Source organism: Dipteris shenzhenensis, unplaced genomic scaffold (genome assembly GCF_047967505.1).
Source record: "Dipteris shenzhenensis isolate YYH24624 ecotype China unplaced genomic scaffold, Dip_SZ_1.0 scaf0011, whole genome shotgun sequence".
In the NCBI taxonomy this organism is placed as follows: Eukaryota; Viridiplantae; Streptophyta; class Polypodiopsida; order Gleicheniales; family Dipteridaceae; genus Dipteris; species Dipteris shenzhenensis.
In genome coordinates this window covers 1-23,106 of record NW_028239318.1, presented here as the reverse complement: position 1 = coordinate 23,106, position 23,106 = coordinate 1, and the positions used below count along the sequence as shown (strand labels likewise).

General features: G+C 49.4%; 3 non-coding genes and 2 pseudogenes across 3 annotated transcripts; 4 read left to right on the top strand and 1 right to left on the bottom strand.

Annotated features, from left to right (window-relative positions):
- Window positions 1-1,383: 1,383 nt before the first annotated feature.
- Window positions 1,384-1,466, bottom strand: TRNAC-GCA (transfer RNA cysteine (anticodon GCA)). Its single transcript has one exon. It is a non-coding gene; the product is annotated as a tRNA-Cys (tRNA).
- Window positions 1,467-10,138: 8,672 nt separating this feature from the next.
- TRNAV-UAC (transfer RNA valine (anticodon UAC)) lies at window positions 10,139-10,211 on the top strand. The gene has a single exon. It is a non-coding gene; the product is annotated as a tRNA-Val (tRNA).
- A 912-nt stretch (window positions 10,212-11,123) lies between these two features.
- Window positions 11,124-11,197, top strand: TRNAD-GUC (transfer RNA aspartic acid (anticodon GUC)). The gene has a single exon. It is a non-coding gene; the product is annotated as a tRNA-Asp (tRNA).
- A 4,923-nt stretch (window positions 11,198-16,120) lies between these two features.
- On the top strand, window positions 16,121-17,901 carry LOC147879462 (18S ribosomal RNA; annotated as a pseudogene).
- Window positions 17,902-21,439: 3,538 nt separating this feature from the next.
- On the top strand, window positions 21,440-22,672 carry LOC147879461 (uncharacterized; annotated as a pseudogene).
- The last annotated feature ends 434 nt before the right edge of the window (window positions 22,673-23,106 follow it).

Here is a 23,106-nt window from a genome sequence, read left to right as displayed (position 1 = left end):
AGTCCTTGTTTGTGCTGTTTGTGGATGAGGTCCATATTGATCGTTTAAGTGCAGGTTTTCCGTTTTAGTCGGATACCTCCATGTTAGTGAGCCATGGTTTTGCTAGAGCGAATAGGCGTCTACGGCTATAACCGTCATCCAGCCTTTCCTAACGTCATCTGAGCAAGGGAAATCTTGATTTCCCAATTTACCGGGGGGTGGTTTAGAGATTAAGATCCTAGCCATGAGGATAGAATAGCTGAGGGCTACGAGGTGGATCGTTAGATGAACCGATAGGGAACATCTAGGAGGGTGTGGATCTGACGATCGAGAGAGTGGGACAGAAGCCGGGTAGGATATAAGCTATCTTTTTCACCCTGTTAGCCAGGGGTTAGCAGTATTTAATGGAAAATTGGGTAAAAAGAAAGAAAGTTCCTAGCTGTTCGACCCCATAGGTTGGAAGCTGTATGCTTCCGGCTCGAAGCTAGAAAAGGAGGATCATGGAAAAGCTGTATGTCGGAAGTTGGATCCTGGCTGAGCTGTTCAGAAAGACCGATTCGTAGGGAATGTGCTGATCGAAGGCTTTATCCAGAGATCGAATGGTAGGCATAGAGCATTTCGTCGCCCGAGAGGCAACTACGTGGTCGAGATATACATTGCTGCTGGGATTGAATTCCAGAAGGTTCCTTGGAGAAGCCGAAGCCTTGCTCTCGGGGGTATCCTTTCTGGCCGGTGCACATCGCTCGCTCGCAGCGCAGGCCAAGGATCTTTGCTTCTAGCCAACCTTGGGCCAAGGATCGGATCTTCCCGTTGCGTGGCTGCCCCGATCGCATAGCTTGCTTTCGACAACAAATAGGAATTCCCGTCGTAATGAGTAGGCTGGTTTATGAAATCCGAGATCCGAGGCACACTCCGCCCTAGAGCTATACACGCGCACAGGCCAACACTTTTTTCTATTCTATTCTATTCTATTCTATTCTATTCTATTCTATTCTATTCTATTCTAAAGGTCATTCAAACCAGAACAGAAACCAAATGCGGGCAATTTACAACGCAAGAAAGACAACTCGACTTTGGGGCACTCCGACAACCACCGGCACCATCGGGGAATCGAACGAAGAGAGTTCGTCCGCTAGGTGTGGTCGAACTGAGGCATGAGGGATATCAAGTAGTTACAACATTAGAGACCAGACATTCGCGTTCGCGGGATGACAGCGATCAAACTTCCTCGCTTCACTCAGTAATAGGAATCATAGGATCCTCCTCCGCAATTTCTTTCACTTGGTCAATCAAATAAGGGCTGGCCGGGGCTGGCTGGTTAGATATTGGATGTTCGAGCTTCCCTCCCCGCTCCCCTCTCATTCTTCGGTTGCTTCGCTTCTCTTTCCTAATTTGCTTCGGCATTGGGAGAGGCAGGATTCGAACCTACGTAGAAAACCTTCAACAGATTTGCAGTCTGTCGCTTTTAACCACTCGGCCACTCTCCCAGTAAGCTTCGACCTTCTGAGCCGAGATCGCGAGACATTGATAAATCGGTCAATCCACACGTCCTAACCCGTTCCAATGGACTAATCAAACAAGTAGAAGTTCGAGGAATCAAACAAGTAGAGGCATTCCCCAACGGTATATGATCCAATGTGCACTTTCTGCATCCTACAGGACTCGAACCTGTGACCTTCAACTTAGAAGGTTGTTGCTCTATCCAACTGAGCTGAGAATGCTGTACATTACTAACCACTTCGCGAAGAAAGAATGGGAAAGATGGGTACCTTTTAATTAATTAACTTTTTAGTCTCCATTCCTTATATACTACAACCGGACCGCCGCGAACACTGATAAACGCGCGTTCTGAACAAGCAGCCACTGGGGGTGACATAGACATATGTATACTTCCATATCTGTATGTCAGTTATTTCGGCCGTCGGCTGGGCGGCATTGAAGAGATCGGGAGTCAAGTCTGAATAGCGGTAACGAATTTTCGTTACCAATCTCGCAGTAAAAAAGCAAACGAAGATTATCGTATAATAATCCATGAATATTCGAAAAAGCGTAGCCATTCATATTACACCTTTTACTTAATAACCACCTGCGAATTGATGACCTCCTTGTGGGGTTGGTAGCGATCGAACAATCAAAGGCTAAGTACCAGCTGTATTTGCACTTTCTCTGTTCGGTGCTTTTGTCGTTAGCACTCTTTTGTTCATTAATCAAGCGTGTTCGTTCCGTCCGGGCATCCTAGTAAGACGCGGAACACCCGATCCCATTCCGACCCCGATATGTGAAAGGCGTTTTCTGCCATATGTACTGAGAATTATCGGGAGACGTGGTTGACAGCCCGGACCCTCATGCACACTCGTGCTGTTTGTCACTAAACATTCGAAAAAACGAATCACAAACACCCTTTAATTTAATTCCCGAGAGGGGAATGAATTTATGCCGACAATGATGAGGGAGGGTTTTGATGGGGCCCGACCCTTTTTCCCATGAAAAAAAGCGAGATAGATTAAAATTGGTAAATCGATCGGCTGAAAGCCGAACGTTTGCGGTTCGAACCCGTCTTGCCTGCCTCGGTTTTGCACCTTCCGTACAATTGAATGGTCATTTGGTGGCGCTAGCCATTCTCCAATTTTGGGCTTAATGCTGGTATGTGGCATTTATTGACCGATTATTCGTTAGAGATGGGCCTTTTTGAAACTTTTTTTAAGCACCAGAAGCCTGCTGCGAGCACAACCAAGATTCGCAGCGGAATTTTTATGTGTGTTCCTGCTAGTGAGAGAATTTTCAGCTGCGGCGAAGTGTCCGCTAGCAGCATGGTGGGCGGACCGGGGCCGTTTGGCTTTTGCCAGCAGTGAAAGCATGAATCGCCTACATTAGTAGCGGGGTCGTCGGGGTAGCGTATGATCTACGCTATCCCCTTCGGCCCCCCCGGGGCTCGTCGTAAGTTATTGCTTAGATGGCAAAATCCCCCAAAACCCTTGATCCTGGCTCAGAATGAACGCTAGCGATATGCTTAACACATGCAAGTCGAACGTTGTTTTCGTCCTTACGGGGCCACCAACCGCAAAGCCGGTTCCCCCCCTTGGTGGTTGGCTTTGCCTTCTTCTTAGGCAAAAAAAAGTGGTTTGGATTCGGTGAAGCGAAGCGTTTTCTGCTTGGTGGGGCCCCCCCCACCCCCCAAACAGAAGTGTACCACCGGCAGGATCCGCCCCGCCTTTGCTTGTCTTGTCAAATGCCCCACGTGAGAACAGTTGGAAACAAAGTGGCGAACGGGTGCGTAACGCGTGGGAATCTGCCAAACAGTTTGGGCTTTTTTCTCTGACCGGGGAAACGCGAAGCGCAGAAGGTCTTCCGACCGTCTTAGCCTTTGTTCGTTTCGCTAACCAAAGTGCTTGTAGCTCAATTGGATAGAGCACCAAACTACGGATTTGGGGGTTGAGAGTTCGAATCTTTCCAAGCATGGGTCGAAAACAACGCGTAGCGTTTTCACAGGGAAGCGCGCAGCGCCCCGCCTATCGATCAACAAAGGAACGTCGATAAGTCATCAAAGTTTCAAGTCAGTGGTTCCAATCCACAACGAAGCCGCGGAGAAAGCTATAGCGCTTTCTCCGCTCCGCACCCGGCTCTGGTTCCGCTGGCGGAAATAGCTTAATGGTAGAGTATAGCCTTGCCAAGGCTGAAGTTGAGGGTTCGAGTCCCTTTTTCCGCTTGCAGAATTACGTCCTACGGCCACTCGGGTTTTGTTCCTGACGTTTATCAGTTTCTCGGGTTGTGGCCGGAGGGTTCCGGTTGGGCCGAGGTTTCCGAATTTCATAAGAATTCCGCCATCAAAAAGATCATGCAAGAAGGCAGTATCTTCCAAACAAATTCCATAATCTGCGAATCCAGCTTTGCCCCGCCACATCCTTCCTGCTTCGTATAATCCAACCAACCAACGGCAGGGACTTCATCAACCTGGCAGGAATTCATCGATCATCAAAGAAAGCCGGCGAAGCGCAGCGACCGAAGCAAGCGATCCTTGCCCAAGGCCTTGGTTGAAACAAGTCCTCAACCCTTAGCGAAGTGTTAACCGGATCAACACCTCAAACCATCTTAACGGTGAGGTAGTCATTCCAGCCTTTACTTCGCCGAATGGGATGGTTAAATAATACGGCGAAGCCTAGAAAGTGGAAGGCTCAAAGTAAGCCTTCCACTTCGTTCGCTTTGCGAACTACTTGCTAGCCTGCAAGCCAAGAAGATCCCACATCGAAGCTACGGAGACCGGTCGGTTGATGATCGAATTGTCTCCAGTGTTTGGATGCAGGACGAAGAGACCTGTGCGCCCTTCAGCCTCGGGATCTGGAATTTGATGGTGAGCGTATTGGCCTAGCCTTGTGAGACTCGTCCAATGGCAAAGGCTAAAGGCGCGCCCGCCCCTTTCTTTGTTTTTGTCGGGTAAGCGCTACGCGCAGGCAAAAAGGCATAAGGTATATTGAGTATTTTCTAACTGTTATATACCTCATCAGGAGGTAGGATGGTACCTATAGCTGAGCTTAAGCTCGCCTGCCTAGCAGCCTTATTCCCGGAGAAAAAAGCGCAAGGCGTTTGCCTCGCCGGCGGCGTTTGAGGCGAATAGCCGCCTTGCCAGCGATTAAGGCAAATAATATATTACGTATGAGTTGAGATATGTATTACATACGTGATACTGATCATATACATATCAAAAGAGAACAGTAGGAGTTAGCTATTCGATTGCTCCGCCAATGATTTACGATATTGAATAGCCATTTCTTCCTTCTGTTCTGGGGAAGGCAGTGTCTCTCTATTTCATTTCTATGGGGAGATTTTATAGAATTATAGTGAGGTTCAGGGAATACCACAGCATTGGGTTTTTCATACTCGACCTCCGAATAGTGTGGATAATAATAGTCCAGATAATGAAAATAAAAAGGAGAAGTTTTTTTCCTCTCATAATGGAAGAGGGGATACTTTTCAGGTATCCAATAACCTTTATGACTGAAAGGATAATGGGAAGAATCTTTATAAATAGAGAGATAGGAGGGAAGTCTCGAAGGAGATCATTTTCTTTATTTCAGTTATTCTGTCGATTTTCTAATTCGTTCCCTCTTTTCTTTATACCATGCTATGTCTGGTTTGATAGGATCTCAAGAAGCTTCTTTAATAGGTGTGGGATCACCGCAGGGTACTGTAGAACCAGGAATATTGACTATTTTGGGATTGGCATAAATATGTTTATGACTTGTTGGCTACCTGGCTTATAAAATATGTTCACGAGAGGGAATACGAACCGGAATAACGTCCGATCTTTTTTCTAGAAAGGGTAGAAGATTGATGTGTTTCCCTTTAATAGTTTTTAGTAACGGTTTGAGCTTTTACATCTTTCCCTTCATGAGTAATCCGTAAGAGGGGGACGACTTTCACGAAGTATGTGATTTTTCGGAGAAATCTTCAGATTTTCGTCTTTTGGATGGTTTTTTCCGGAGCTCCTTTCGAAAGGAGGGAAACCCCAAAATTAGGTCGGCCAAATTCCCAGATTTCCCTCTTTTCCATGATTTTTTCAGAAGCCTCTCCCTCCGAATAAGGGGAAATCCCCACTCCCGAATAAGGGCTCTCTTTCTCGGATTGAGTCTTTTATGCCGAACATTTTCTCCTATTTGACGACGAATTTTAGATCCTGATGCCGACGTATTTGTTTCTGTCCATTATCTTTCCGTCTTTGATATTCATGACAGTTTGTGGTGTTTGGGCAGAGAACGCTTGGCGTTTTCCGCGTTGCCACCTTTTCCGCGCTTGCTTGGAAGTTTCGAATGCATGAGCATAGCCCGTATGCACGGGAGCTTCGAATGCATGAGCATAGCCCGTATGCACGGGAGCCCCTTTCCTTCCTGCGCTACAGCCGCTTCCCGAGCTTCTTGCCCGCGTTGCGGCACCCGCTTTTCCCTTGCTTGGAAGGGGTTCTCTTCGTTTTTCAACCCAATCACTTTCAGAATGCTATGGATTTTCGGAAGACTATCAAAAGGATACGCGAGAATAGGCAAATACAAAATCTTGCTGCCAAAGGCTGCTGCCAGAGCCTCATTTTTCCCATCTCTAATTCCATGGGGTTCTTCCGGGGAACCGATGGCGCTTAGCCCGGACCAACCCGAACCGAGGGTCCCTCCCCCAACCCCGAAAAGGTAGGAATCTGTTCAAATCTGGTATCGGCGGACGGTCGGGGATCTCTATGTCGGGTGTTTGGTCTAACCCCTCACCTGGCCGAAGGGAACCTCTCAGCAGCAACAGATAGATTTCCGTTTCGCCTGCAAAGCGCGAGGCTGGAATCGTTCTTTGGAGAACACTTAGCCCAAGGTTGGGAAGCTTGGATCCGGGGTACCTCGTTTGAGGTCCCGTTCGCGACTTCTGCCCACCGGGGGATAGACGCTCGCGGTTCTGGCGGCGAAGTGGTAACCAAAACCTATCCGAAAGGATGGAGTTTCGAGATTGGTCAGCCTCTTGGGGCTTACTCGTCTTGGCCTTGCTTTTCTTTGTGCCACCATATGGTGGTCCGAATCGCAGCCAGGAGATCCGGTTATAATAGGATCTTCAGAAATTCTGGTGTACTGGGAGACGACCCAGTAATAGGTGGCCGCCGGGTGGCGAATATATATCGTTGATTATGCCCCGTATAGATGTCACTATCAATTCGAGTAGGAGCCAAATATCTAATAATGGTTCTTACGAATCTGCCAAACGATTTATTTGGCGGAACATTGATGTGTCGCCTATCTCTCCTAAGTGGATAACCGCCGTCCGTAGATCATCGGCGATAACTTTATCCCCACTGGTGGAGAGGCTCCGGGAGTACCGTGAGGTACGGATAGCCGAAACTTATCGACTATTCGGAGCCGGGTATAAGGTGCTTGTTAAGCCCCCCAGACACGGGCGTTGGCTTCGGCACAAAATAATGATGCATTCACCGTCGGGACCTTTTCCGATCCCGTTGCAGTGGTGGCTGTCTATTGGTCAGACAAGACCACGTGACGCATCACATCAAGCGCTTCTTGGCGGCCATTAGGCGTTGGGAAGAGTGGAAGGTTGACTTCCGGAACATACCGATACTCATCTCAACGAATGGGTCCGGGACGGGAGAAGTACGTCCTTTCGTCCTGGGTAAGACAATGGACTGACTATCTCTCACCGAGACTGGTAGAGATAATGGAAAGGGGACACTACGACGTGTCGGTGTGGTGGAAAGCGATTAATGTCGTTCCCACATCACCGGATTATCCGAGGGCTGTGAAAAACAGTCAGTCAAAGGTATGGAACTATGTTCCGCATCTGGGATGAGGTTTCCGCACCGATACGGGGTCCACGGGTGCTAGATGAGGCATCATCTGGCATCAAGCCTTGGGTCACCCAGAAAGAGCAGGAAAGGCTCGGATGGGGGTAGGGGGGGAGGATGAGAATCGGCGGTTGGCATCCGGTTCAGTTCGGAGAAGAAGGGTTGGCATGTTTATGTGTTCCGCACGTCAATATCGAAATCCACGTGTCCCTTGAGATGGGCAAGAAAATAAGGCTGCAGGGAGTGCAGTTCAGAATTGACGAACCGAAGGCAGGGATAATCCCTGAAGAGAATACACGAGAAGCGTCTGGGAATTGTGTATTCTAGAAGGGTAGTGGTCTAATCCACGGCAACCACTAACTCCTCCTGAAGGCTAGAGAGGGGTAGGGAACGAAAAACTACTGACAAGGTTATTCAGATTTCCACCCTCTTGATCAACTACGAAGAAGAAAACATGACAAATAAACGGAGTCTTGCTATCATGCTCACGGTGATAGGTTCCTAGAGTCAACCGGTCTCCGGGGGCTACGGCCAGAGGTAGAGCAACGATCGTTGGGCAGGCTCTATGGCTGGTGTGGATGGCGAAGGGAAAGGGTCCGAACGCCCGTAAGGGTGGTTCGCCTGGCTGCGTCGATCAGAGGTAGTTCCGAATGGGACCATCCAATTCGGCTGGTAAACGCCTAAAAAGACGGGACAGTTGTCGGGAGAGACCTTGCGGGCTTTTTTAACTTGTCAAATCTCTTTCGAGAAACGGCTAGTTCTAACTCCGGACCAGCGGCAGTTGAAGCTTACTCGGGAGCATCATAATATTAATGATCAACTCCCACTTCGCATCGAGCGGATTAGATTCTTGATTTGCTAGATTGGCTAGAAGGTGCTTCTAAGGCCGAAGAGAATAGGGAATAGTTGGGTTTTCGGGTTCTCTATCTGTTTCATAAACAATGGCTAATGAGCCGAGCACCTCGAACCCGCTTGACGAGAGAGATCCTGGAAGATCGAAGATCGACCGACCCCTGATAGATTACGCGCGACATCGAAGGCACTTGGCACGATAGCTTCTTTCTTTGATGAGCTGGCCGAAGGGCAGCAAGGGAGTTAGAAGCTGGTCTGAGGTCGAAGACCGAAGGTCCAATACGAGATGGAGCTGAAAGCAACATCGAATGAAGGCATTGAGATTGGATGCTGCTGGGAGATCTTTGCTCGACCTACCCCCCGCCTAATGATCGAGGGAGCTGAAAGCGACTGAGATCGTAGGGTTTGTTTGCCAAAATAATGGGAATGGTCGATCACTTCGAGGCGAAATAAGAAAAATTGTTTGTTGGCTCTCCGAATAAAACATGATAAGAAAGAATGCCTTTTTGAATGAAATGGGTTGTTTGGCTTTGTCGAATCCAAATGGGGGGACACGAAGCAGAGGCAATCGACGCTGAGCGAATGAATTCAAACCATTTGTTTGCCAATAAAATTCTAATTTCATGAAGAAATTGCTTATTTATTGACCCGAATGGCTGAAAGAAATGACCAAATTGGATGAATAATTCGCCCCAGCAGAAGCTAAAGGGCTATCCGACTTGGCTGGGTCGATCTCTGATACTCCAGCATCTCTGCTCCCTACCGGCACAAGATGAAATATCTCGGGATTAAAGCCGAGAGAGCCAGAGAAAAACGTATAGAATGTGCTCTTCCCCCTGTTGGACTAGGATTATTGCGAAATCGGATTATTGTTATCTGTGCTAGTCAATCATGAAAACAGAGCGATCTGTATTGATCTATAAATTTGCGTATTATAATGGAGCCACGACTGATTTGACCTTTTTCTTCCGCTTCAGGAGAATAGTTCCAATGGTAGAACAATGGTCTCCAAAACCAAAGGTTAAGGGTTCGAATCCCTTTTCTCCTGATTACCTAGCTCGGTACGAAGAGGTTGCGTTTCTTTACCACAGACAAGTATCATACTGGATATGGGGCACATAGCGCTGGGAAGGTCCAGAAAGATATACAAGGACCAGCTATTGCCCGGTTCGACAGGGCCCTAGTAGAGGTAACCAAGGACAAATGGGCCTCAGCCGCCTATTCTTATTTCCCCCAGTCGTACAAGTTCGAGATACTGGCGTAGCAAAAGTGCGTATCATTTGGGTGGCTAAGGGCACCTCTCTAGGCTACCTCCGGCCGGCCATCCGGGCCATAACAACAAATCGGAGGCGGTTCGCCCTTGGGATATCTTTTCCGCTTTTAGCTCCTCCATCTCTTGTGCCGGACGGGAGGGAAGGACGGTCAATTCCGAAAGATTTTCCTTCCTTTGCCTAAGATTTGGCCGTTTCTCCATTTCCGCCATTTCTTGTTTTGGAAATGGGGGTACTTGTTGGTTCCCTAACGGGAACCCCAGCAACTCAGCGCTTTATCTCCGGAGAAGCGCTTTTGCGCGCTTCGCTTCGAGGGTTATCTCTTTCCGGAGCGCGTTTCGCGCCCCGCACGCCATTTCTCTCGGGAATCGGGGAAGGGAATCTCGCGGCCCTCTTCTTCAACCGGAAGCCAGGCCACTTATCCACCACTTCGCTCTAACTAAAAGGCCGAGGGATGGATGCACTTCAATGGCGCAGCGACTCAGGGCACAAAGCGATGAATTACCGGTAGGGATATGTAGTAAGATAAAGCGTCGAGCGATCAATGGAAGAACACCATCGAGAAACGCACCACTCATGGTGTGCTCTTTGATAGTTGATGATCTGGCAATTCCAAGCAAGAGGGCCGGGGGGACGAGAGGACCTTGCCCGAGGGGGGACTCGATACGGGCCGGTAGGCACCGTAGAAGGAAAGGGAGGGCTGTGAGCCCCCTGCAGAGGGTAATTAGCTCAGTTGGTAGAGTGCCTCGTTTACACCGAGAGAGTCAGCGGTTCGAGTCCGTTATTACCCAAGGTTGGTTTTCCAAACCAAACACTGTAATTATGAATTGAATCCGGCGTATGGTTTTCAAATCCACTAATTTGATTGATGGTGGTACAACCACGGGAATCCCGGAAGGGGCAGAAGGAGCGAGCCCGCTTTATCCGCATGACGAAGAAGAAAAAGCTGAATAATACTTGCAAAAAACGTTATCACAGTTGAATGAGACGGAGGAAAGTGGCAGGCAGCCATCCACTTCGTGTCGTGGATGGCTGCCCGCCACTTTCTTCTCACAAAGCTTCACTGCAGCTCCATTGGCTACACGAGCGCAGCAGACGCTTTGTGTAATTCATCCACACCTGCGATTTCTCCTTCGGACTGCATCGCAGGTGTGGAACCACTAAAAGCTTGACAGATGGAGGCAAGGTTCGCAGAGAACGTGAAAAACGAGCAATTCTTTCTTTCTTGGAAACCGAAGAAAAAGAAGGTGCGCTGTCGCATGGCGTTTTCTTGGTTTATGGTACAATTCAAACTACTAGATGGTCATGAAATCTGTGGACCTTTCAATTCAATTGAAAAGCGTTGGGCGAGCGGCAGGGCGTGGCTCCGCTTGCTGCATAGCGAGTAAAGGCCGGGGGGCGGCTGGCTTCGCCTAAAAACCGATCCGAACTTGCAGATTGTGCCATTACTACTACGAGGCCCTCGAAATGCGACAAGACCACGGGTTGACCAACCTTCCTACTGCCACCGCCTTCAGGTGCGAAGCAGGGAGCCCTAGCCCCCGCCCGGCGCTGCGCGGGCCCGCCACGGCGGCCACTCACTTCATTTTCCTCGAAAGCCTCGTTCAGGCGGAAGATATAGTTTCAACCTTCGGATCTCTACTGGCATAGCCGTGCCGAGTGGAAAGATCCCGATGAAGAATCTACGATGATTCATGACGTTTGGGAAAATAGCTTAGTTGGTTAGAGTGCTGGTCTGTCACGCCAGAAGTCGCGGGTTCAAATCCCGTTTTTCCCGGTGAAACTTGAATCAGATTTCCTACAAGCAACGTCTCTGGGAAAAACCCAGTCTTGACTGCTTCTCGAATTTTCTAAAATTTAGTAATGACACGAGTTATTCTCCCTCCGATGGTCCACCCCGCCAAATTCCGTCCGGGAGGGATGGAAGGAGAATGGGAATCGGGATGATGCTCCGGAAGATGGGAATTATCCGTGCAACGATGCTCCGAAGCGTGGTTATTATCCGAAAGAAGGGAGGGAACCTTCGAAATTTACTAATTAGGGAGGAATGACAGGGAAAAGGGCGACTCCGTGGGATGTCTCGATAACAGAACTGACGGGATTGTACGTGGGTATAGTATCGATGAACATATTAAGAATTTCGCTACGACGCAGGGACTTTCCGAACAACTTTGGGATTTGAATGCGAATGATTGGGAGAGTTGGTTAGGCTGTTTCGACAAGTACAACCTGTCATTGGAGGTGTGGCAAAAAATTGCACCGCAAAAAAAAAGGGAGATTCGATATCGAAAATTTGAATGGATTCAGAGGGATCGGGGGAAGCTTTCTCGCTGAGCACGAATATGTCCTTCGTGAGAAACGAAACGATTATTCCATCTATACCGAAACCCCGTTCCTCAACCTAAAGTTGTGTTTTTTTGCGGTTTGGTGATTTTCTCACCAAACCTGAAATGGGAGTTTATAGATCATTTGAGTTTTTACAAATCGGAAGATTAAGAACATGAACTTCTCAAATAGCTACACCTGGTTCTGGGCCGGTTGATGCGAATACTATCGGAGGAGGAGCGGGATGTGCTAGTAACGGAATACCCATCATGGGTAACATAGTCCGAGCAACACTGGAAAATGTGACTAAAGTATAACCAGCCACTTTATTGGCAAATAGACATATTCCTAAGCCCGATGCACGAAAACCGAGAAGAATCGACTCGACTTTTATTCGATAATTCAGACAGGGATTTCACCACCGAAAGTCCTACCACAAGTAGAATGGCTAAGTCCTTAAAAACACCCAGCGGCGAGGTAACCGTGAAAGGAAAAACAGGGCCGAAGGATTATCATCCATCTCAGCAGCCGCGGAGAGCTCCTCCTGATCCGCGGGCAGATTCTGCTACTTCAGTTTCATGGGCAGCGTCATCGTATGCATCCGCATAGGTTTCGTGGACCTGAGCTCCTTTCGCCGCAATTTCCCCCATGGCTTTCTTTTGTTAACCCCCCCTTCCCTTCTGAAGTGTCAGCCAACTCCTATAATCCTCTTTCCTCCCCTTCCAAGAAAACCATGCTTGGTTGGATCAGTGTGGGCTGATGTTTTGTCCCACTGGAAAAGCCGCCGAATTCGTCACCAACTGGAAAGCGGAAGCGACTCACTGTCTCGTCTCATTCTCGGAGGCGGGGATGCTCTCAAATAGCTAACAGTGCTTTCGACTAAAGTTCCATTTCCTGGCACGACGGAGCTTATACTGTTTATTCGTGCAACGGTGCACGACGCTCTACCATCCCATTTAGAAATGATTCCGCAACCATTTGCGTACTTGAACGCAAACTGAATAGTAGTAATTCATGCTATTCCTCGAACTCAGACCACAGAGCTTCCTAAGAACTGGGAAAATGCTATGAATCTGTTTAAATAGCTTCGCCTCTTGCCCTAAAAGTCGCTCCGAAAATGTCACTTAAAGTCTTTTAACTGGGGGAAACAAAACCCACTAGACGAACAGCTACTAATACCTCCTCGTTATATACTGATATTCATTCCGAACTCGAAACACTAGAGATTGAAATAGCAAATAAAATCAATTCGCGCGTAAATCGTACTTATATTCCGTTGCTCTTCCCCGTCCGTTCTTGATATTTATGGCAGTTTAAAGGCTGGCAAAAGAAAAGGGCTAACCGCATTTCTGGACTTGTGCCGAGGGAGAAGGTTCCTGCTGGCCGGTTTCTTTCCTCATCAGGAGATAGGTTACACCTATATGCTTTGCTTCAGTTTCCTGTTCGGTAGAAGTTTCCTGCTTTAGGTGAGTGCAGGGGAGAAGCAAGGGAAAAGCAGAGCGCTTCCATGAAGGGAAAAGCAGATGGAAAAGCTTTAGGTTCCGGGAAAAGCTTTAGGTTCCGGGAAAAGCTTTAGGTTCCGGGAGAAGCTTTAGGTTCCGCTTCTGGCAAAGGTTTAGAAAAATGGGTTCAAGAAGGTTAGGTTCTTCAACGGCGCCACTCGAGATGGAGGCTTAATTACTCCTCCATCGGGAACCCAGGGGAACCGCTTTGCCTAGCTGATCCTTCTAATACTCAATTCCGGCAACATGAATCCTCCATCGGCAGGGGAACCGCTTCCTGTTTCTTCCTGCCTGCAAAGCCTAGCTTCATCATCTTATTCGTGATCGCTTCCCCGGAATGCTGCCAGCAATAATCGAAAGAGGATTGGGATCGAGGGGAAGAAAAAGAAGCGGAAAGCTGTTGTTCATTCCCATGGAACAGATTCGAAGTCTGTCGGGGAAGAGCCACTTTCCCAACCCAAAAAAAAGTGTTGTTGCCCTCAAGTTTTCCTGCTAGCCCTTGCCGTTGCTAAAAGTGCCATAACATTTTTATTGACCCAATTTCCCCTCTCTCCTCTCATGAAGGCTAGCGTTTTCGCGCGCGGGAACCCGACAACAAGAACGCGGGGTCTACAGGTCAAACGCCTCCAACGAGTGCTACTTTCCCTGCTCGTACGCTGGCCTTCTTGCCTTCAAATGATTGGGTTCCCCGATTGGTTATGACGCGAACCCGCTAGATCAGCCAAAACCATCTGCTCATCCCACTGAAAGCCACTCCACAAGAACGAGAGTGCTCAACGATGGGCAAGCTCCTTCCACTGAATCCGCTGATGCGTGGCTAATCGAGGCTACGAGGCACAGAGCCAAAATCCGGGGTCCCTTCTGGGCTGGGAAACCTGGATAAGTTCATAAGTTCTAGGCCCCTAGAAAAAAACTCTGTTCTGCCCGCCCATCGTCCGAATCATTCGTCCGGAACCGAGCTGCCAAGGCTGGAAGCGAGCATTTGATCCGGTTCACGCGTGAAGGAGAGGTGTAACCACACAGACATTCCGTGGGATGGTAAGGTGGAACCCCCCCATTCCCCTAATAAAATGAATGAATTCTGCAATACGGGGAAGAACGGTACGAAACGATTCCAATGGTTCCCCGGGGTAGGTAGGGATTCAGGTAGGTATGACATAATTTTTTGGAACGGAAATCGAATTATTGGGGGGAAAAAATAGTACTACCAGTTGGATGCAATACATGTGTATTATTTCATTCAATACTGAATCACCCACGGAAATGGCACCTGAATCAATTACCATTTTAACCAATCGAATTGATCGATACGAGTCGATCTTCTATTCCGCTGGATAACCGAAGCAATGGATAACCCAATAGCAGCTTCGGCAGCTGCGACGGCTATTACGAATATGGAAAAGATTTCTCCCTTCATTTGTTGATCGTCAAGAAAATTGGGGAATGCTACGAGATTTCTATTGACGGCATTCGGAATCAGCTCGAGACACATCAGTGCCCTAACCATGTTTCGACTCGTGATTGATCCGGAAGAGCCACCCGAAAAGCAAGCGATTTTCCCGCCATTTCCCGAGCCATTTCTTTTCCGAATTCCAAATCCTGCCATTTTCCCACCTTATAGAATGCATGCATGCCATTTTTCCACCCGAAAAGCAAGCAAGCTCCGATTCGATCCAAAATTCATCGTCGAATATTCCGTATCAGTCACCGACGTTATCGTATAATAATAAGAAATGATTGTTGCTTTCGCTTCCATTACGGGTAGAATTCTTTCATTCTCTCGAAGATCAACGTAAAGTAAGATTAATCGTCTCGCTTGGCATGAATCATTAGGGTTTTCTGGTTCTGCGTTCTCGGTTCCTCGAAGAGATTCCAGGAGATTTCGACCGGAAGGAAGATAAAGGTCTGCCGAAATCACAGCGGGAAGGCCTCAGGCTGCCCGACTCACCACCCTTTCTAGTTAGTTCGAATCCGACTTCCGTTCATTATGACTGCAAGGCTTGTTGTGACGACTTCCAATTCCAACCGTGGGTTTTCGAGCATACGCTGAAAGTGGTGGTGCCTCCCCGAAAATCCCGCTCAAATCCCCGCATCCCGCCGGCAACACAACGGCCCGTAAGTGATCGCCTAGATCTACCCTCGAGGAGGACGAGGGTTCATCAGCGGAGCGGTTCCCCGATGGACTACTGATCGCATCCTCTTCGGGAGGCCCTGCCCCGTGTCTCCTCCTCCATGAAGGGATACATCCATATTGGTTCTGGATTAGCTCAGTCGGTAGAGCAGTGGACTGTTAATCCATGGGCCGCAAGTTCGAGTCTTGCATCCGGAGTTGGGAGCCAAAGGCAAAAGAAACCGAAAAATTTCATAGAAATACTTTCTTTTGTTCACTGAATACGGTCCACCGGGATAACGTGAAGGGAAGCCTGCTAAGCGCCTGAAAGCTCACTATAAGCAATGCCTCAGGCTTATGGAATTCGAACAAGAACTTCAAAATGAAACCTTGAGACGAGTCGTCGGGCATATACAGAAGTTCATAACATGGAGTGTGGTTTGGGCGATGCAAAGCAAGTATGGCTTTGTATCATGGAGCAGTTTCTATCGAACCTCCGAACCCCAAATCACATCATCATTGAATAGGGTTCGGCTCAGAGAGAGTTGAACTGGATCAATGAAAGAATAAATACTCGAAGAAAGGTCTTCACGCCCTTCCCTTCCCTTCCCTTCCCTTCCCTTCCCTTCCCTTCCCTTCCCTTCCCTTCCCGCGTGGAGGAGGAACCGTCCAGTATCCCCTCCGTCTTCAAGTATTTCCTTGAATCTGCAAAAACTATCCGGAAACTCAGAAAATATCTCGTTTCCGCGTTTTTAACCAAAAAACCGAGTTTGATCCTGGCTCAGAATGAACGCTAGCGATATGCTTAACACATGCAAGTCGAACGTTGTTTTCGTCCCTTCATGGAACAGTTGAAAACAAAGTGGCGAACGGGTGCGTAACGCGTGGGAATCTGCCAAACAGTTTGGGCCAAATCCCGAATAAACGAAAGCGAAAAAGCTTCGATAAAGCGTTAAAGCGCTGTTTGATGAGCCTGCGTAGTATTAGGTAGTTGGTTGGGTAAAGGCTGACCAAGCCGCAGATGCTTAGCTGATCTTTTCGGACGATCAGCCACACTGGGACTGAGACACGGCCCAGACTCCGTGGGGAGGCAGCAGTGGGGAATATTGGACAATGGGCGAAAGCCTGATCCAGCAATATCGCGTGAGTGAGTGAAAAACGTCGCGTTAGCGAGGAAGGGCAATGCCGCTTGTAAAGCTCTTTCGTCGGGTGCGCGATTGTGACAAGACTCGAGGAAGAAGCCCCGGCTAACTCCGTGCCAGCAGCCGCGGTAAGACGGGGGGGGCAAGTGTTATTCGGAATGACTGGGCGTAAAGGGCACGTAGGCAGTGAATCAGGTTGAGAGTCAAAGGCGCCAGCTCAACTGGCGGAATGCTTTCAAAACCAATTCACTCGAGTGAGATAGAGGGGAGTGGAATTTCGTGTGTAGGGATAAAATCCGGAGATATACGAAGGAACGCCGAAATAGCGAAGGCAGCTTTCTGGGTCTCTACTGACGCTGGGGTGCGAAAGCTTGGGGAGCAAACAGGATTAGATACCCTGGTAGTCCATGCCGTAAACGATGAGTGTTCGTCCTTGGTCTGCGGATCGGGGGCTCAGCTAACGCGTTAAACACTCCGCCTGGGGAGTACGGTCGCAAGACTGAAACTCAAAGGAATTGACGGGGGCCTGCACAAGCGGTGGAGCATGTGGTTTAATTCGATACAACGCGCAAAACCTTACCAGCCCTTGACATATGAACACTTGACGTATGAACACTTGACATATGAACAAGTGTGCTTGTCCTTAACGGGATGAAACGAAAATTCATACAGGTGCTGCATGGCTGTCGTCAGCTCGTGTCGTGAGACGTTTTTGGTTAACTCCTATAACGAGCGAAACCCTCGTTTTGTGTTGCTAAGACATGCTGCTCTCAAAGGATCAATGTCATCATTCACCCCCTAAAGCAGGAACATAGAACATGGGCTTCCGGCGAACGGTTCCGACGAGCGAGCCACCCGGTAATGGATGGTAAGTGAGCCGGTACCTGGGCCCATGAATCTGTGTTCAGTCTTAGGCCGGGATTGATGACACTCCCTCTGTGCCGATGTTGCACTCACAAAAGACTGCCCGTAGTTCTACTATGGAGGAAGGTGGGGATGACGTCAAGTCCGCATGGCCCTTATGGGCTGGGCTACACACGTGCTACAATGGCAATTACAATAGGAAGCAAGGCCGTAAGGCGGAGCGAATCCAGAAAGATTGCCTCAGTTCGGATTGTTCTCTGCAACTCGAGAACATAAAGTTGGAATCGCTAGTAATCGCGGATCAGCATGCCGCGGTGAATATGTACCCGGGCCCCGTACACACCGCCCGTCACACCCTGGGAATTGGTTTCGCCCGAAGCATCGACCAGGGATCACCCATTACTAAAGTGTTCCACGCCTAGTTGAGTGTGGCCCACTTTGGTATTGGTGGTCTTCTTGGCGCATACCACGGTTGGGTCAGTGACTGGGGTGAAGTCGTAACATGGTAGTCGTAGGGGAACCTGTGGCTGGAGGGAATCCTAAAGGAAGGCGCCAGCGTCCCTCCATTAACTGTACTAACGTCGGTAAAGTCAATTCGTTGGGTAAATGGCCGGGCGCTATGCGCGAGGAGAAAGCGCTATGCGCGGGGAAAGTTAGGCAGATTCGGGCTAACAAGAAATGCACTTTCCCAGGACGGCAGATTACTTTGGCCGGGCAGAAGTGGGCACTTTCCTTTAGGGAGCCACGTGCAAATCCACTGAGAATGGAAATTTCGTATATAGAATCCGCAATTGGACCATGGAGTGCAAATCCACTGAGAATTGTCCAAGGAATGGAAATTCAATCTTGCTTTCTTTGGCGTACCCACCGCGGAAAGGCATCGATTCCGGGAAGGAATTTCGGAATTGCGTATTCTAGTGGATGCGGCAAAGGCTCGCCGCACCCACCAAGAAGTTGGGCTCGCACTATCGTATCTGTTGGGGGAGCGTTGGCTCGCACTCCCCGGCAAGTTGAACGGTTGAATCATGTTGGCACACCATCGACTTTCCCTCGGCACCATTCCACGGGTTCGATTCCGGGATAGCCTTAAACTGCCATGAATATCCCCAGCTTTAATAACCAACACCACAAGACATGCCTGGAAACGGAAGAATGATTACAGAGCAAATGGCGACGAGTATCAAGGGAAAATTGAGGATTCTACAGGACGACTTCGCCGAACACATGGGCACGCTAAGAAACTTCCCCGGCCGCCCGGGGCCAGGCGATCTCAGTGAGCTCTCGGAAACCCTTTTTGTTATCCGTGACGCCACCCTGCCGGATATGCAATCGGTAGCGAGGCCTTTGGTGCAATTCGGACCGCCGTTCGATGAGTTGATGGAAGCTATAGACTGGGCTCTCGCCCCCCTGTGGCAAACCCCGCTTCCAAATTCACGCCGAGGCCTTCAGCCTATCCTGCCCCTATTGACACGAGTTGGGATCAAGTGGGAACTCACCGTAACCGAGATCACCGAAAAGGTAAACCTGGGGTTGGACGTGCGAATATGGGATTATTTCGAGCCAAATGTGTTTCTTTTTTATGTATGTAATCTTTCTTATGTATGGAATCTTGGAGCTCAAATCTTGGCAATCATCGCACCACTTCTACTAGGAGTAGCCTTTCTAGTGTTAGCCGAACGTAAAGTCATGGCTTCCATGCAACGTCGGAGGGGTCCTAATGTAGTGGGATTATTTGGGTTGTTACAACCTTTAGCGGATGGTTTGAAATTAATTATAAAGGAACCCATTTCACCTTCAAGTGCTAATTTCTTTCTTTTTATAATGGTTCTGGTAATCACATCTATGTCAAGTTTGGTTGCTTGGGCTGTTACACCTTTCGATTACGGTATGGTATTGTCGGATTTCCACGTAGGTATGCTCTATCTATTTGCTATATCTTCTCCGGGGGTTTATGGCATTATTACAGCGGGTTGGTCTAGTAATTCTAAATATGCTTTTTTAGGAGCATTACGATCTGCCGCTCAAATGGTTTCGTACGAAGTGTCTATTGGTCTTATTATTATTACTGTATTAATCCGTGTAGGTTCTTGTAATTTCAGCGAGATTGTCATAGCGCAAGAGCAGATATGGTTTTGCGTTCCCTTGTTCCCCGTATTGATTATGTTTTTCATTTCTCGTTTAGCAGAAACTAATCGAGCTCCGTTTGATCTACCAGAAGCAGAAGCTGAATTAGTGGCGGGCTATAATGTGGAATATTCCTCAATGGGGTTTGCTCTTTTTTTTTTGGGGGAGTATGCTAATATGATCTTAATGAGGTGCGGAGCTTTGCATCTGACATTCGTTGGGCTTCCGCTCTCTGCAGGAGCCAGCGTCCTCTCAAGGGCCTTGTGCAGTAAACCCCTCCGGGCGACGATCCGAAGACTAGTAGGTCCCGCGAAGCTTTCGGGGAGGGGTAGCCTGGTGTGTAAGCACAGCAACGAACCGCGAACCCATCGGACGACCTATCTAGGATTGGGGGGATATCCTAAGTGGTTACCTCGTAACTCTTCCCTAGACCTATACTATCGAATGCTCATATGGGAAAGTGCGCTCCTAGGTCTGGAACCAGGGAGGGTTGCTCCGAGAAATCCTTTATCGTCCCCTCCAGAGGGTGCGGACACACCTGCACGGATTACAGGTGACGGCTACAAAGATGGCGGGGAAGGAAACAGTACTCGACATCCAGGGATGAATGTAAACCCATTGGACAGGGATAATCATTCTGGTCCTGGGAGAGAAGACTCACCGGCGGTGGTAGACACTAGTCCGAGGGGCGCGAAGCGCTATGAGTCACTGAGACGACGGCAGGGCGCGAAGCGCACCCATGTACTCAGAACTATTGCGGGCAAAAGACTGCTACTGGCGTCCCAGGAGCGAATCGAGTCTAAACCAGGCAACTTAACCCCCGGCGAAGAGGGCTCATTTCTGAAAACTTGTTCGTTGGAGGGGATCTCTTTGGAATGGTTGGAGAGAGACTCGCCGCGCCTCTTGTCAGGCGCCTTGCTCGAGCCCGCGGGGGGAGTGATGATACCGCTTATTTATGAAAAACCGTTCCCGGAAATCGCATTTGGGGCCTTTTCCATAAATTATTTTTCGGGCCGATGACTCTTTTGCAAAAAACGGGCTTTGCTCCCGAGTTTAGACCGCTCACAGTAGTAGCACCGAGGGACAAGATCATTTAGGGGGCAATAAGGACGGTACCCGAATCTATTTACGAGCCCCAGTTTCTAGACACATCGCACGGATTCCGCCCGGGTCGAGGCTGCCACTCGGCCCTGAGACAGATCGAAACAGAGTGGGCTGGAACCTCTTGGTTTTTAGAATTCGACACTAGAAAGTGTTTTGACACCATCGACCGACATTGACTCATCTCAATCTTGAGAGGGGAGATCAACGATCCTAATTCCTTTAACCTCACTCACGAACCGTTTTCCGCCGGACTTGTAGGGGGTGAGAGGGGTGGCTTTTCCTCCAGGGTCCCACAGGGCAGTGTACTATCACCCCTATTATGCAATATTTACTCGCATAAGCCCGATCGGGAGATGGAGAGGATCCGGCAAGAGCACGAAACTCCGAAGGCTCAGGGAAGAGAATCGGTTTTCTTCGGGATGACAGGTCGGGGGAACTAAAAAAACTCTGGGGAAGAAGCAAGCTTCGACTCTCCTTCAGTAGACGACAAAGCCATCGTGGGGGTGAAACGCATCCAACGTAAAGCGTCTCCTTCCCGGACCTCCGCTAGGAGGTCCAGGAAATTACCCGGGAATTTATCCCGGACCCCCGAGATCGGGGGAATTGCTTTGCACTTTCCTGGCTTCGCCCCTTCCTGCTTCCCCTTCCTTCCCGACCCGGGAGGGGAGCGGCCTCCTACCTTATTCCCTCTTCTGCTCCCCTTTCCAACGCTAAGAAGCGTTTTCTGCCCCTCGGGCCTTCGAGCCGAGGCAGAGCCGAAGCAAAGCCTTCGCGCCTTCATTCGTAGAGCCAACGGTTTCACCTCGAAATGAGCAAAGGCCGAAGGTGGAGAACTCTACGCGTTCTCCATGAGAAACCCCCGTGGCCTGATGAAGCTGGACGGGGAGGCGGGACTAGCTATCAGGTTGGGACGTAGACGCCTAGCTCGTGAGCAGGGGCTATCCCCCGTGGACTTCAATGACCCAGACTTCGTTAGGATCCGTTACGTCTGATATGCCGACGACTTCCCACCGGGAATCGTTGGTCCCGTAGAGTTGATAATGAAAATCCAAGAACGTATCACCCACTCTCCACAATCTGACCCGAACCCTGAGGTAGGCTCTGCAGGATTCGCAGAAATAGCTGCAGGGACGGTAGAATCCCCCGGTACGATCATTCGGGGAGTCCCGGCTTCGAATACTCCCCTACAATTCCCGCGAGAGCTGGAAAAGCGCCGGAGAGTCAAGCACCGTATCCATCCCACAGCTCCCTACTGACGCTCCGCCATCCATTCCAAGTCAGAGGACCCAGGGAAGAGTATCCCGGTCTGATAGCTAACGAAGAAGAGAAGAGAAACGGGGAGTTTACAGGACGCGGGGCTTTAACTAGCAGAGACTCCGAAAACAGCAGGGGTCAGCCCCCAGGGGAGCGTCTTACGGGAGACCGCCAGGGACATCCGGCAAAGATCGAGAGAGATCTCGCATAGCCCAGGTCGGAGCAACGTGCCATCAGACGTTCAATAGGCAGTCCCATGATTGGACGAATCGTTGAGCGTCTGGATGTCTTCATTGGAGACTCCCAGAGCGCTAGGAGGTCGGAAGGGCCAGAAGGGACGGGGGCACTGGGAACAAACGGGGTCTTTCAGCAAGTTACTCATACAGATCTGGGCGCCCATAAAGAAAATATTCCAAAGGCTTCGGGATCGAGATATCATTAGCCAGAGGAAGGCCCGTCCAACCCACGTGGCCCGCTTGACGAACGTCAGCGACGAAGACATCGTCAATTGGTTCGCGAGCGTCGCGAGAGGTTTTCCGTCCTACTACTACTATAGGTGTTGCGACAACCCTTATCAAGTCTGAGCGATTGTCGACTACCAGATTCGCTGGTCCGCTATATTTACCCCTGCCCACAAGTACAAATCCTCAGCGCGGAAGAGAATCCCAAAGTACCCCAAAGACTTACATATAGTCAATGGGGAAGGCGGGACCCCTGCCAAGTTTCCCAACAGCATGGAGCTTGGGAAGCTTAGACCAGAGTTCCTGACGAGGAAAAATCTGAACAAGGAGGACGCATACGAGACCTTAGATCAGGTGTACATATGATATTCCAGAAACGTGATCATCGGTCTAAACCTGCGGTAAGGGAGGTGTGAGGAGGGCCTGGTGCAGATGCGCCATGTACGCAAGTTGGCCCGGCTTGAATATTATTTCGGTAAAAGGTGATTTTGAGAGGAGGCCGAAAGTGGGTCTCGACGCATCCAACGCTTGGCGTTTTCCCGGGCGTTCTTAAAAACGGTATAAAGAGAGCCTTTGAGCCTTCGACCCCCCTTTTCTGACAGGTTGGGGAACCCCTGATTTGATGGTAGCCAACTCAGTACCTTTAATGCTATCGCATTCTCTCCGGGTTAAAACCAGGCCGGGAGGAAGTGTGCTTATCAGCACAAACCCGGCTTTCAGCTGCCCCTCCTGTAGGTTGAGCGGTTTCAATCTCTCCTTCCGGGCCCCCGTGGGTTCGGGACGAAGGGCTGATAAGCACT